General features: G+C 48.5%; 2 protein-coding genes across 5 annotated transcripts in view; both read left to right on the plus strand.

Moving 5' to 3' along the window:
• LOC121270538 (zinc finger protein 84-like) overlaps nucleotides 1-15,736 on the plus strand; it is a 31,052-nt gene that overhangs the window by 12,384 nt on the left and 2,932 nt on the right. The gene's annotated exons all lie outside the window — the stretch shown is intronic.
• LOC121270522 (gastrula zinc finger protein XlCGF8.2DB-like) overlaps nucleotides 3,275-15,736 on the plus strand; it is a 37,994-nt gene continuing 25,532 nt past the window's right edge. For 2 of the 4 annotated variants that reach the window (XR_005941557.1, XM_041175888.1), the window contains exon 1: nucleotides 3,275-3,398. The gene's annotated coding sequence lies outside the window, so the exon portion shown is untranslated. Of the gene's footprint in view, nucleotides 3,399-14,896; nucleotides 15,091-15,736 lie in introns of those variants that run through there. The other 2 variants (XR_005941558.1, XM_041175889.1) reach the window with 2 other exon arrangements.

Consider the following 15,736-nt stretch of genomic DNA (forward strand, 5'->3'; position numbering starts at 1 on the left):
AGATTCAGGAAAAATCCCAGAGGATTGGAAAACTGCCAATGAAACGCCCTTATTCAAGAAGAGAGGAAGACAAAAAACAGGTAACTGTAGACCAGTTAGCTAAACATCTGTCATTGGGAAGATGTTAGAGCCTATTATAAAGCATGTAACAGCAGAGCATTTAGAAATGCATAATATAATCAAGCAGAGTCAGCATGGCTTCATGAAGGGGAAATCATGCCTGACAAATTTATTACAATTCTTTGAGGAGCTAACGAGCAGGATAGGTTAAGGGGAACCAGTAGATGTAATACATTTGGATTTCCAAAAGGCGTTCAATAAGGTACCGCACATAAGGCTACTTAATCAGATAAGAGCCCATGGTGTTGGTAGTTTATTAGCATGGATAGGGGATCGGCTAACTGATAGAAAACAGAGATAAAAACAAAAAACTGTGGATGCTGGAAATCCAAAACAAAAACAGAATTACCTGGAAAAACTCAGCAGGTCTGGCAGCATCAGCGGAGAAGAAAAGAGTTGACGTTTTGAGTCCTCATGACCCTTCGACAGAATTAAGTAGAAGAAACATTTCTGTTTTTGTTTTGTGATAGAAAACAGAGTTGGGATCAGGGGGTCATTTTCAGGATGGCAACCTGTAACTAGTGGAGTACCGAAGGAATCAGTTTTGGGGCCACAATTATTTACAATATATATTAAAGACTTGGAGAGGGAAGTGAATGTAGTATCGCCAAGTTTGCAGATGACACAAAGATAAGCGGGAAGGCAAGTGGTGAGGATGACACAGAGTCTACAGAGGGATGTAGACAGGTTAAGTGAATGGGCAAAAACTTGGCAGGTTTTTTTTATTCATTCACAGGATATGGGCTTCGCTGGCTGGGGCAGCATTTATTGCCCATCCCTAGTTGCCCTTGAGAAGGTGGTGGTGAGCTGCCTTCTTGAACTCCTGCAGTGCATGTGGTGCAGGTGCATCCACAGTGCTGTTTGGAAGGGAATTCCAGGACTTTAACCCAGTGACAGTGAAGGAACGGCAATATATTTCCAAGTCAGGATGGTGAGTGACTTGGAGGGGAACATCCAGGTGGTGGTGCTCCCATCTACCTGCTGCGCTTGTCCTTCTAGGTGGTAGTGATTGTGGGTTTGGAAGGTGCTGTCTAGGAAGCCTTGGTGAAGTTTTGCAGTGCATCTTGTAGATGGTACACACTGGTGCCACTGTGTGTTGGTGGTGGAGGAAATGAATGTTTGTGGATGGGGTGCCAATCAAGCAGGCTGCTTTGTCCTGGATGATGTCAAGCTTCATGAATGTTGTTGGAGCTGCACTCATCCAGGCAAGTGGAAAGTATTCCATCAAAATCCTGACTTGTTCCTTGTAGATGGTGGACAGGCTTTGGGGAGTCAGGAGATGAGTTACTCACTCATTTCTAGCCTCTGACTTTACCAATTTGAATTACCTAACCTGTGGCTCTTGTAGCCACAGTATTTATATAGCTATTCTGGTTCAATTTTATGGTCAATGGTAGCACCCAGGTTGCTGATAGTGGAGAATTCAGCAATGTTAATATCATTGAATGTCAAGGGGCGATGGTTAGATTCTCTCTTGTCATTGGTCATTGCCTAGCATTTGTGTGACATAAACGTTACTTGCCACTTGTCAGCCCAAGCCTGGGTATTCTCCAGGTCTTGCTGCATTTGGACATGGACTGCTTCACTATGAGAAGTCATGAATGGTGAACATTGTGCAATCATCAGCAAACATCTCCACTTCTGACCTTATGATGGAAGGACAGTCATTGATGAAGCAGTTGAAGATGGGTGGGCCCAGGGCACTACCCTGAGGAACTCTTGCAGTGATGTTCTGGAACTGAGATGGTTGACTTCAACAACCACAACCAGCTTCCTTTCTGCTAGGTATGACTCCAACCAGCAGAGAGCTCCCCCCCCCCCCCCCCGCCATTTCCCATTCCCATTCCCATTCCCATTCCCATTCCCATTCCCATTCCCATTGACTCCAGAACTGCTAGGGTTACTTGATGCCACACTTGATCAAATGCTGTCTTGATGCCAAGAGCAGTCACTCTCACCTCAGCTCTATTGCTATTCTACCCCAATAACTTTCATACCCTCTATGGTGCAGGTGATGTTAGTACCTTTCCTACCAAAGTACATCACCGCATATTATCTGTTAAAGTTTATTAGTCACTTAAGTGCCAAGCCCCTGCAAGTTTTCCAATGTTGTCTTGAAGTATGTTGCATCTTTCCTCAGTGTGAGATATACTTGATTTGGTATCAGCTGCAAATTTAGACATTGAGGTACTTGTTCTCAAGTCCAAATCATTAACATAAATTACGAGTAACTGTGGTACTAGCAACTAATCCTTGTGGATCACCACTTTTGACCTTTTTCCAACCTGACATTGGGGAAGGGGTGGGGGCGAATTGCACAGACTTCCCAACAGAGTGGAGGGAGCAGGCATTCAGGTTTCCACCTATGTGCTTATTCTGTATAAAGGCAAAATGCTGCGGACGCTGGAAATCTGAAACAAAAACTAAAAATTCTGGAAAAACTCAGGTCTGACAGCATCTGTGGAGAGAAAGACAGAGCTAACGTTTTGAGTTACGTTAACTGTCATTAACTCGAGGTATATAAGAAGCTAAAGAGGTTGGACAAAGCAGACGTGGAGCAGATGTTTCCCCTTGTGGGGCATTCTAGAACGAGAGGCCATAGTTTTAGGCTAAGAGGTGGTAGATTTAAATCAGAGATGAGGAGGAATTACTTTTCTCAAAGAGTTGTGAAGCTGTGGAATTCATTACGTCAGTAATGCCAGTGGATGCCAGGACGCTGAATAAATAGACAGATTTTTAATTAGTAACGGGTTGAAAGTTTATGGGGAGAGGGCGGGAAATTGGAGTTGAGGCCGAAATGAGATCAGCCATGATCGTATTGAATGGCGGGGCAGGCTCGAGGGGCTGAATTGCATACTCCTGCTCCTAGTTCTTATGTTCTTGAAACATTAACTCTGTCTTTCTCTCCATAGATGCTGTCAGACCTGCTGAGTTTTTCCAGCATTTTTTGTTTTTGTTGCTTAGTCTGTATTGCGGTTCCGACCTGATGTCAACTTAGGTGCCGAGACTTTAATTTTCTTTCAATGACTACAACAGTAAATGGTGGCCTATTTACCCAGAATGCTGCACACCGCAGAAACTCCCCTAGCAAGATGTATAGGGACCCAGTGCGCAGGCGCAGGAGGCGGGACTGTTATACCCGAGCATGCTCAGTGTGAGTGATGGTGACAGGCAGAGGAAGAGCGGATAGTTCGGGAGGCGGCCTGGAAACCGTCAGTGAGAACAAAGGGTGAGGGGGAACTGGAAACCGGGGGTGAAGATGAAGCGCGAGGATTAAGGTGAGGTGGGGTGGAGACTGGAAACCGCGGGTCAACAATGGGAGGGGAGACGGGCGGGGGACTGGAAACCGCAGCAGGACTGGACAGCCGGGCGCCGTGTTTACCCCGCGAGCACAGGCCTCAGGGAGGGGAGGGGAGGGGAGGGGCGTGGCGGGGACAGGGCTCACTGGCCGCCATCTTGGGAGCTGATGTCAGGGGGCGGGGCTTCGTCCCAGGTGACAGGGCCGGGTTACCCGGGCAACCGGCGTCTCGCCGCCATTTTGAGATCGGCTGGTTGAGGAAGAAGGGCGGCCATTTTGGGCTCTGCATAGATGAAGAAAAAAAATGTTTTTCACGTTTTCACCCCCCCGTGCATCCCTTGTCCAAAGCCTTAAATCTGCGCCCCCTTTAGCTCTTGTACCCTCAGCTGATGGGAACAGCTTTGCCTTGCCTGCCTGAGTCAAACCCCTGATCAGTTGGTAAAGCTCCACCAGACATTCCCGCAACCCTCCCTCGAGAACAGCCCCGGGGCTTCTGCAGCTCCAGCCCCACCCCAACCTCGGCCCCACCCTCACCCCCAGCCCCACCCCCACCCTCACCCCCAAGCCCACCCCCAACCTCGGCCCCACACTCACCCCCAGCCCCACCCTCACCCCCACCCCCACCCTCAGCCCCAGCCCCACCCCTCAACCCCAACCCCACCCCTCAACCCCAACCCCGACCCCTCACCCTCTCACCTCACCTCCAACCTCAACCTCACCCCCCCACCCCCAAACCCAACACCAAACCCTCACCCCAACCCCAACCCCAAACTCACCCTCCACCCTCACCCCCCAACCACACACTCAGCCCCGAACACACCCCCATTCCCCACCCCCAACCTCATCCCCACCCCTCACCCCCACCCCCATCCTCACCCCCACCCCTAACCTCACCCCCACCCCCAACTACCATCCCCCACCCCCAATCTGAGCCCCACCCCTCACCCCCACCCCCAGCCCCAACCTCACCCCCAACCCTCAGCCCCAGCCCCAACCTCAGCTCCACCCCCAACCTCAGCCCCACCCCTAACCTCAACCCCACCCCACCACCAACCCCACCCCAACCCCACCCCCCACCACCCACCACCAACCCCCACCCCCAAACCCACCCCTCAACCTCATCCTCACCCGCAACCCCAACCTCACCCCCGCCCCAACCCCTCAACCCCATCCCCCACCCTCAACCCGACCCCCACCCTCACCCCCTCACCCCCTCCCCTAACCCCAAACTCACCCCCACCCCCCAACCTCACCCTCAGCCTCAACCCCTCACCCCCAACCCCAACCTCACCCCCAACCCCAACCTCACCCCCATCCCCCACCCCCAACCTCACCCTCCGCCCCAACCCCACCCCCAACCCCTCACCCCCAACTCCAACCTCACCCCCAACCCCAACCTCACCCCCATCCCCCACCCCCAACTTCACCCTCAGCCCCAACCCCACCCCCATCTCTCACCCCCAACACCCAACCCCTCACCCCCAACCCCAACCTCACCCCCACCCCATCCGCATCCCCCATCCTCACCCCCACCCCTAACCTCAGCCCTACCCCCAACCTCAGCCCGAACCTCACCCCCACCCCTCACCCCCAACCCCACCCCCAACCTCAGCCCTAACCTCACCCCCACCCCTCACCCCCACCCCTCACCCCCAACCACCATCCCCCACCCTCAGCCCCAACCTCACCCTCACCCCAACCCCCAACCACCATCCCCCACCCCCACCCCCAGACCCACCCCTCACCCCCACCCACCACCTCTCAGCCCCCAGCCCTCACCCCCACCCCCAACATCACCCCCAACCTCACCCCCACCCCCCAGTCCCTCACCCCCATCCCCCAATCCCTCACCCACCTCCACCCCCATCCCCCAGCCCTCACCCTTCATCCCCATCTCATCTCCACCCCCAACCTCCACCCCTCACCCCTAACCTCCAACCCCCACCCCTCACCCCTGACCTCCAACCCCCATTCTCCCCATCCCACCCCCACCTACGCACAATGTAAGAAATAGGGGCAGGAGAAGACTGTATGGCCCCAAGGTGGCCAACTCTCGTGGAGAAAAGGGACACCGTGGCAGGGGTGGCGGCGGGGGGGGATCAGTTAGAGCTATTTTGGGGTGGGGTTGGTGGGGTTGCTGCCAGAAGAGGAAGAAAATGGGAGGAGAGCAGTTACTGTGCATCTGTGAGATTTGGAAGGCCCAAATTATGTGAAAAGCAGCGTCCCAGATGCAAGCAACCCGGCGTCACGTGGGACAGTTGCCTCAATTCGAGGACAAGCCTGAAAAGCACTTGTTCTCAAGTCCAAATCATTAACGTAGATTATGAATAACTATGGTTCTAGCAACTAATCCTTTCTATGCAGAATAAGCACTTAAATAAGGTCGCAACCCTAACGCCTGGACCCTCTACCCCAATGGAAAGTCTTAGTGCAGCTGTACAGGGCCTTGGTGAGGCCACACCTGGAGTATCGAGTCCAGTTTTGGTCTCCTTACCCAAGAAAGTATATATTTGCTGTGGGGGGAGTGCAGCCAAGGTTCACCTGACTGATTCCTGGGATGGCAGGATTGTCGTATGAGGAGCGATTGGGCAGACTTGACCTGTATTCACTGGGGTTTAGAAGAATGAGAGGGGGATCTGATTGAAACCTATAAAATTCTGACAGGGCTAGACAGACATGATGCAGGGATGGTATTTCCTCTGGCTTGTGGGAAGTGGGGAGGGGGGGAGGTGGTGGACTAGAACAAGGATTCACAATCCCAGGATGTGGGCTAGACCATTTAGAACTGAGGTGAGGAGAAACGTCTTCACTCAGAGGGCGGTGAACACATGGGATTCTCTACCCACGATCGGGCCCTGATATGGATTTCACGCTGGCCGGCCAATTGACTGCTAGCCAGCATGAAACGCTGCTGCAGCGCTGCCGGGGTAGGGGCGGGAGGAGCACACGCATGGAAGTATGTGCATGCGCGGGAGTGCGCCCAGTAAAAACTACCTGAGGTACGGAACTGCCGGGGTGGGGGGGGTGGTGGGGGGTGGGGGGGGGTGGCGGGGGGGGGGGGGGGCTGCTGAAGATTTTTGAAAATACATGTTAATAACATGTCCCCTCATGTGATTCTGTCACATGTTAGAAATTGGTTTGAGAAATTTTACTTTTTTTTTAAATCACCCGTGGATGAAGTTTTGCAAAAAATCCAAAGGCCTCTTGGACTGAAAAGTTTCATTTACTTTGAACTTTAAAGGCCTTAATTGTCGGCAGGTACGCTGCCAACTCCTGTGCACGCCCGCGGACTGAAATATCATCCGAGTGCGCGATGGCATCGGGATGCTCGCTTGACGTCATCACGCGCCATTTTACATACGGTCAGGTCAGGCACGCGCCCGCCTGACGAGCACGATATTCTGCCCCAGTTTTGAGCAACGAGATAGGATTAATTGATAACCTCCCATTGGAAGCACTCCTAGGTAGCAGCCCTCATGATATGATTGCGTTTTACATTCATTTTGAGGGAGAAACGAGTGCATCCAAGACTGGTATTTTAAAGTTAAATAATGGCAATTTTGAGGGCGTGAAAGCAGAGCCAGCTAAAGTGAACTGGCAAATGAGGTTAAGGAATATGTCAACAGAAGTTCAGGGGCAGATATTTAAAGAGATATTTCAGAATACACAGAATATATACATTCCAGTGAGAAAGAAGAATTCCAAGGGGAGGACCCACCATCGTGGTTAACCAAAGAAGTTAAAGACAGTATCAAATTTAAAGGAAAAGCTTATCATTACGCAAAGACGGGTTGCAGGTCAGAAGATTGGAAAGAATATAAAGAACAGCAAAGAATGACAAAAAGGTTTATAAGGAGGGAAAAATTGGAGTATGAGAGAAAGCTAGCTAGTAATATAAAGACCGATAGCAAGAATTTCTATAGATGTTTAAATAAGAAAAGAGTTAACAAAGTGAGTGTTGGTCCTACAGGGCGTGCGTCAGGGGAATTGATAATGGAAAATAGGGAGATGGCAGACGAATTAAACAGATATTTTGCTTTGGTCTTCACTGTAGAGGACACAAGTAACATCCTGGAAATAGCTGTTTAATCAGGAAATCGAAGGGAGGGAGGAACTTGGGAACATTACAATCGCAAGGGAAGTGGTATTGAGCAAACTGTTGGGCCTTTGGGCTGTCAAACCCCCAGGTCCAGATGGACTTCATCTTTGAAAGTAGTGGCTAGTGAGATCGCTGATGCACTGGCTTTAATTTTCCAAAATTCCCTAGATTCGGGGAAGGTTCCTTTAGATTGGAAAATAACAAATCTAACTCCTTTATTCAAAAAGGGTGGGAGACAAAAAGCAGGAAACTGTGGGCCAGTTAGCCTAACATCTGTCATAGGGCAAATGTTAGAAGCTATTAGTAAAGAGGGCACTTAGAAAAATTCAAGGCATCAGGTAGAGCCAACATGGTTTTGTGAAAGGAAAATCTTCTTTAATCAATTTATTGGAGTCTTTTGAAGGAGTCATGTGGATAAAGGTGAACCGGTGGATGTACTGTACTTCGATTTCCAGAAGGTGTTTGATAAGGTGCCACATCTAAGGTTATTGCAGAAAATAGAAGCTCATGGTGTAGGGGGTAACATATTAGCATGGATACAAGATTGGTTGGCTAACAGGGAATAGAGTTGGCATGAATGGGTCTTTTTCTGGTTGGCAGGGTGTGGCGAGTCGTGTGCCGCAGAGATCAGTGCTGGGGCCTCAACTTCCTACCATTTATATAAATGACTTGCATGAAGGGACTGAAGGAATGGTTGCTAAATTTGCTGATGACACAAAGATAGGTAGGAAAGTAAATTGTGAAGAGGGTGTGACATAGATAGGTTAAATGAGTGGGCAAAGATCTGGCAAATGGAGTATAATGTGGGAAAATGTGAAATTGTTCATTTTGGCAGGAAGACTGAAAAAGAGGCTTATTATCTAAATGGTGAGAGATTGCAGAGCTCTGAGACTTAGAGGGAGCTGCGTGTCCCAGTGCACAAATCACAAAAGGCTTGTACACAGGTACAGCAGGTAATTAGGAAAGCTAATAGCTTGTTCTCATTTATTCTGAGGGGAATTGATTACGAAAGGTTATGCTTCAGTTGTACAGGGCATTGGTGAGACCACATCTGGAGTACTGTGTACAGTGCTGGTCTCCATATAAAAGGAAAGATGTAAATGCGTTAGAAGCAGTTCAGAGAAGGTTTACTAGACTAATACCAGGAATGGGCAGGTTGTCTTGAGAGGAAATGACAGGTAGGGCTTGTAACCACTGGAATTTAGAAGAATAAGAGGGGACTTACTTGAAACATTTAAGATCCTGAGGAGCCTTGACAGGGTGGATGTGCGGAGGATGTTTCCTCTTGTGGGATAAGCTAGAACTAGGGGGTCTCTCATTTAAGACAGAGATGAGGAAAACATTTTTCTCTGAGGGTTGTGAGTCTTTGGAACTCTTCCTGAAAAGGCAGTGGAAGCAGAGTCTTTGAATATTTTTTTAAGGCAGAGCTGGATAGATTCTTGATTAACAAGGGTGTGAAAGGTTATCGGGAGGTCAGCAGGAATGTGGGGTAGAGGTTACATTCAGATCAGCCGTGATCTTATTGAATGATGGAGAGGCTCGAGTGGCCTACCCCTGCTCCTAACTTGCAGGTTCATTGTATTGTTTTGAAATCATTGGTCATCTGCGCTTCCAACAATCTTGTAGCCAGGTGACTTCCAGGTCATTACCAGTCGCTGCATAAAAAATGTTCTTCACGTTCCACAAATGCCTTAAATCTGCATCCCCCTCATCCTTGTGCCATCAGCTAATGGGGACAGCCTTTCCTTGCCTACCTTATCTAAACCTATCAAAATCTCGTACATCTCCGTCAAGTATCCCTGCAATCTCCTTGGCTCCAAGGAGAAGAACCCCAGCTGTTCCGATCTAACCTTGCAGGCAAATTCCCTCAGCCCTGGATCCATTCTGATAAATCTCTTCTGTGTGACCTCTCAAGTGTGGTGACAAGAGCTGTACTCTAGTTGTGTCCTAACCAGAGCTTTATAAAGGTTCAGCATAATTTCCCTGCTTTTGTACTCAATGCCTGTATTTATGTAGCCCGAGATTCCATATGCTTTGCTAACTATTCTCTCAATATGGTCTGACACCTTCGAAGATTATGAGGGGAATAGATAGAGTGGACAGGATAAAATTGTTTCCCTTGATGGAGAATTCTAGACATAGATTCAAGATAAATGGCAGAAGGTGTAGGGGGGACATGAGGAAGAACTTTTTTACGCAGAGAGTAGTGGATGTCTGGAATTCGCTGCCCAAGTTGTTGGTAGAGGCAGAAACTCTAAACTCTTTTTAAAAGTACCTGGATCTGCACCTTAAGTGCTGTAAGCTGCAGGGCTATGGGCCGGGTGCAGGAAGGTGGGATTAGAAAGGGCACCTGGGTGTCCTTGGGCTGGCATGGACAAGACGGGCCGAATGGCCTCCTTCTGTGCTGTAATTTTTCTATGGTTCTATTTATGCACATGAACCCTGGGACCCTCTTGTTCCTGCACACTCCTCAGAAATGTGCCATTAACTATCAATTGCCACTCATCCCTTCTGACAAAACGCATCATCTCACGATGAGGGTTGTCCACCCTGGGATTTAGAAAGTTGACGGGTGATTTGATCAAAGGTTTCAAGATATTGGAACTGACAGGGTAGGTGGAGAAGGAACTATTTGCACTGGTTGGGAAATTCTAGGATTAGGTGGCATAGTCTAAATATTAGAACCAGACCTTTCAGGAGTGAAGTTAAGAAACATGCCTACTCACAAAGGGCAGTAAAAGTTTGGAACTCTCTTCCACAAACAGCAGTTCATGCTATGTCAATGTGAATTTTAAATCTGATATTGACAGATCTTTGTTAACCAAAGGTATGAAAGGATATGGGGCAAAGGTGGGTATATAGAGTTAGGTCACAGACCAACCATGACCTCATTGCATGGTGGAACGAGCTCGAGGAGCTAAATGGCCAAATCCCAGAATCATCATAGAACCTCACCGAAACCATATTGCGAAGGGAATTGAATACATAGAAAATAGGAGCAAGATTAAGCCATTCGGTCCTTCAAGTCTGCACCACCATTCAACATGGTGATGGCTGATCCTCTATCTCAGTACAAAAGTAAGGGGATTATACTCCATTTATACAGGGCTTTGATGAGGCCACATCAAGAGTACTGCATACAGTATTGGTCTCCTTATTTAAGGAAGGGTGTAAATACGTTAGAAGCAGTTCAGAGAAGGTTTACTAGACTAAGACCTGGAATAGGTGGGTTGTCTTATGAGGAAAGGTTGGCAGGCTAGGCTTGTATCCGCTGGTTTGAGAAGAGTTAGCGTCGACTTGATTGAAGCCTTTAAGATCCTGAGGGGTCTTGACAGGGTAGATGTGGAGAGGAGGTTTCCTCTTGTGGGGGAATCTAGAACGAGGGGGTCACTGTTTAAAAATAATGGATGGCCCATTTAAGACAGAGATGAGGAGGCATTTTTTCTCTGAGGGCCGTGAGTCTTTGGAACTCTCTTCCTCAAAAGGCGATGGAAGCAGAGTCTTTGAATATTTTGGAATTAGATTCTTGATAAGCAAGGGGGTGAAAGGTTATCGGGGGAGTCGGTGGGAATGTGGAGCTGAGGCTACAATCAGATCAACCACGATCTTACTGAGTCACCAAGCAAGCTCGAGTGGCAGAGTGGCCTGCTCCTGCTCCCAGTTTGTGTGTTGCAGCACTGAAGGAGGCCATTCAACCCTTTGTGCTTGTGCTGTCTCTTTGAAAGAGTGTTTAGTGTAGTGTTTAGTCTCTCACATCCACATTTTGTTTGTAACCCTGTAAGTTCCTCAATCTCAAACCCCTGTCCATCTCCCTTTTAAAATTCCTAATAAAATCAGGTTCCAGCACCTTTTCGGTTAGAGTGACCCCCCCCCGCCACAACTTCTCCCCACAGATCACTTGGGAACAAACCACTCATCCCAGAAACTAGTCTAGCAAACCTCTGTTGCACTCTCTCTCGGCCATGTATGTCCTTGCTTAGGCAAAGAGACTTATAGTACTCTGGGTGAGGCCTCACCAATGCCTTGTATAATGGTGGTCAGACTTCTTAGGAACGTGGGAGCAGAAGTAGGCCATTCGGCCCCTTGAGCCTGCTCCACCATTTAACTGGATCATGGCTGATCTTCCACCTCAACGTCATCCTCCCACGCTATCCCTTGATGTCATTGGGTATCTAGAAATCTATTTGACATCTGCTTTGAATATACTCAAAGACTGAACCTCCACAGCCCTCTTGCCCTTGTACTCCAAATCCTCTCTGATAAAAGGTACCGCGCCATTTGCTGGCTGAACCTGTGTTGTTAACTTTCTGTGATTCACATACGAGGACCCCCAGGTCCCTCTGCATGCAAGCGTTTTCCAGTCTCTTCCCCAGTCGAAAAGTACTCTGCTTTTCGATTTTTCCTACCAAAGTGGATAACTTTACACTTGACGACATTGTTTTCTCCCTGCCTCGCTCTTACCCACTCACCTGGCCTGAATATATCCCTCCGCAACCTCTTGGTGTCGTCCTCCCCGCTTACTTTCTCACTTGACTTCGTATCGTCAGCAAACCTGGATACATTACGCTCACTCTCGTCAATTAAGCTATTAATATAGATTGTAAATTGCTGAAACCCAAGTGCTAACTCCTTGTGGTTCCCTGTTAGTTACAGCATGCCAACCTGATAACGTCCCATTTATTCCGACTCTCTGCTTTCGGGCCTTGAACCAATCCTTGATCCATGCTAATATCTTCCCACCAATCCCATGAGGCCTAATTTTGCACCATGACCTCTTGTGTGGCACCTTATCAAATGCCTTTTGAAAATCCAAATGCTCCTCTGCGTCCCCCTTATCCATCTTACTGATTACATCCTGGGAAAACATAATTTCCCTTTCATAATTCTGCCTTGACTCTGCTTAATCAGTTCATGATTTTCTAAGTGCCTCGTTACTATGTCCTGAATGATTCTAACTTTTGACCTCCTCCTGATGTTATGCCAACTGGCCTGTAGTTCCTTATTTTCTCTGTTCCTTCTTTCTGGAATGCTGAGGTCATGTTTGCTGCTTTCCAATCCTGGGAACTAGAATTCTGGATGATCAAAACCAATGCAGCCACCATCTCTGCAGCTACCTCTTTTAAAATCCCCAGGATGCAGGCCATCGGGTTCAGTGGACTTGTTGCCACTCAGTCCCATTGATTTCTGCAGTATTATTTTTATGCGATGTGGGTGTCGCTGGCTGGGCCAGCACTTATTGCCCATCCCTAATTGCCCTTGAGAAGGTGGTGGTGAGCTGCCTTCTTGAACTGTTGCAGTCCATGTGGTGTAGGTATACCTACTATTAGGGAGGGAGTTCCAGGACTTTGACCCAGCGACAGTGAAGGAATGGCCGATATATTTCCAAGTCAGGATGGTGTGTGGCTTGGAGGGGAACTTCCGGGCGGTGATGTTCCCATGTGCCAGTTGCCCTTGTCCTTCTAGGTGGTAGCGGTCGTGGGTTAGGAAAGTATTGTGTTAGTTGCCTTGGTGAGTTCCTGCAGTGCATCTTGTAGATGGTACACCCTGGCTGCCACTGTGCGTCGGTGGTGGAGGGAGTGAACGTTTGTGGATGGGGTGCCAATCAAGCTTTGCTCCTGGATGGTGTCGAGCTTCTTGAGCGTTGTGGGAGCTACGCTCATCCAGGCAAGTGGAGAATGTTCCATCACGCTCCTGATCTTGTGCCTTGTAGATGGTGGACAGGCTTTAGGGAGTGAGGAGGCGAGCTACTCGCTGCAGGATTCCCAGCCTCTGACCTGCTCTTGTAGCCGCAGTATTTATATGGGCGGTTCAGTTCAGTTTCTGGTCAACGGTGACCCTCAGGATGTTGATAGTGGGGGCAATGGTAATGCCATTGAATATCAAGGGGTGATGGTTGGACTCTCTCTTACTGGAGATGGCCATTGCCTGACACTTGTGTGGCGTGAATGTTACTCAATGTTTATTTATACTTTTATGTTCCTCAGCCTCGATAGAGCCTCTGTTCCCCATTATTTCCGGAACGATTTTTGTGTCTTGTACCACGATGACAGATGTAAAGTATTTGTTTGATGTCTCTGCCATTTCTTTATTCTCCATTATAATTTCACCAGTCTCTGTGAAGGAGGAAAGTGGCGGCAAACGCAGGACTCTTTCCAGGGAGGCAGGCGCCAGCAGGAGTCGGGCCCGCCGTCCTTGGAAAGAGCTCAGAGGCAGCCTCGGGTGCCGCCGCTCCCAAGGGCAGGCTGGCCCTCCTCAGCGCTTTGGGGTTTCACCCCAGTTGTAATCATGACAGCAAAACAAAGAAGAGCCCCCTAGCCTTGATCCCTCACGGCCTCCCTGTACCCCTCCATGCCACCTCATACCTCTCCACCCGTTCCCCCACCACCCCCCCCCACCCCATTGCCCCTCACACCACCCCCCCCATGCCAAGTCATGTCTCCCAACCACCCATGGTGCCTCATGCCCTCCATGCCATGCTATGCCAATTCACCCACTATACACTCAGAACCAATTAATCCCATAGTAACAATCCTGACTACCCTGCACTCACAGCTACAGGAATGTTTGCAATTCATTTTTATACCTCTTGCTGGTCAACTCTCATATTTTCTATTCTATTCCCTGATCGTTCTCGTGGTCCTCCTTTTGCAAAATTCTGGGATCCTTCCAATCTGCAAGCTTACTGCTTTTTTTGGTAACATTATAAGGCTCTTCCTTTGATTTAGTATTATCTTTAACTCTACCTATTAGCCAGGATTGTTCTGTTCAATATTTGTGCTTTAAATGAATTGTACATTCATTGCAAATTATGTATGGATACATTAATGTTTGCTTGTACTTGCCTCCTTTTCAGTGAAGTTGAAATCCAATTTAGCCAACTCGATCCCCTCCCACTCCCCTTCACCACCCATTTAGTTTGCTTTATTTAGATTTAAGACCCTAGTTTTGGACTTAACTATATCACTCTCAAATTCAATATAAAATTCCATCATATGGTCACTCTTCCCAAGAGCCCTGTCACTAGAAGGTCATTAATCATGAATTAATCCTTTCTCACTTCTCAATACCAGATCCAAAAGACCGTTTTCCCTAGTTAGGTCCTCGACATACTGATCGAGAACACCACCTTTTTATTATTCATTCGTGGAATGTGGGTGTCATTGGCTAGGCCAGAATTTAATGCCCATTCCTAATTGCCCCCTGAGAAGGTGGTGGTGAGCTGCCTTCCTGAACCGCTGAAGTCCATGTGGTGTCCCCACAGTGCTGTTAGGGAGGGAGTACCAGGATTTAGACCCAGTGACAGTGAAGGAACGGCCGATATATTTCCAAGTCTGGATGGTGGTGGTGTTCCCATTTCTCTGCTGTCCTTGTCCTTCTAGATGGTAAAGATAATGGGTTTGGAAGGTGCTGTCTGAGGAGCCTTGGTGAAGTCCTGCAGTGCATCTTGTAGATGGTACACTCTACCACCATTGTGCGTCGTCGGTAGAGGGAGAGAGTGTTTGTGGATGTGGTGCCAATCGAGTGGACTGCTTTGTCTTGGGTGGTGTCGAGCTTCTTGAGTGTTGTTGGAGCTGCACTCATCCAGGCAAGTGGGGAGTATTCCATCACACTCCTAACTTGTGCCTTGCAGATTGTGGACAAGGATTTGAGGAGTCAGGAGGTGAGTTACTCACCATAGGATCCCTGGCCTCTGACCTGCTCTTGTAGTCACAGTTTTCTGAACTAAGATCCTTGCTCTCTGCTGTCTTTAGCCCATCCTATATTAATAGGGCCATTTTCCATCCTGTTCCATTTTGACTTCTAAAAGGTAAGCATCCTCGAGTATTTAGTTCCCAGTCACTTTGAATAACCATGGTGGAGATGTAGATGCAATCAAATCGATTAATTTCTATCTGTGCTATTAATTCATCCAATCTGTTGTTACTGCTTAGTACATTCTGATGTAGTGCCTTTAGCTTTGTCTTTTTTCTAAATATCCCTGGCATCACCTTAGTCACTAATGCCCTATTCCCTTGCTGGACTCACTATCTCTTCCTGACTCACTCTCTCTTCCTAACCCACTCTGCTTACTTTTTACCTGAAGCGCTGCTTTGCTCTAGAGCCTTGACGTTTACCTTTGTTGCTTTTGACTTTACCCTTTCCTGAAACCTCCTCCCCACCTCCCCCTTGGATATTCTGGGCCACAGGTTTTTGAGCAGCTTCCCCCACTCCCAGGCTGC

The sequence above is a fragment of the Carcharodon carcharias genome, chromosome 27, assembly GCF_017639515.1.
Source record: "Carcharodon carcharias isolate sCarCar2 chromosome 27, sCarCar2.pri, whole genome shotgun sequence".
NCBI classification, from domain to species: Eukaryota; Metazoa; Chordata; class Chondrichthyes; order Lamniformes; family Lamnidae; genus Carcharodon; species Carcharodon carcharias.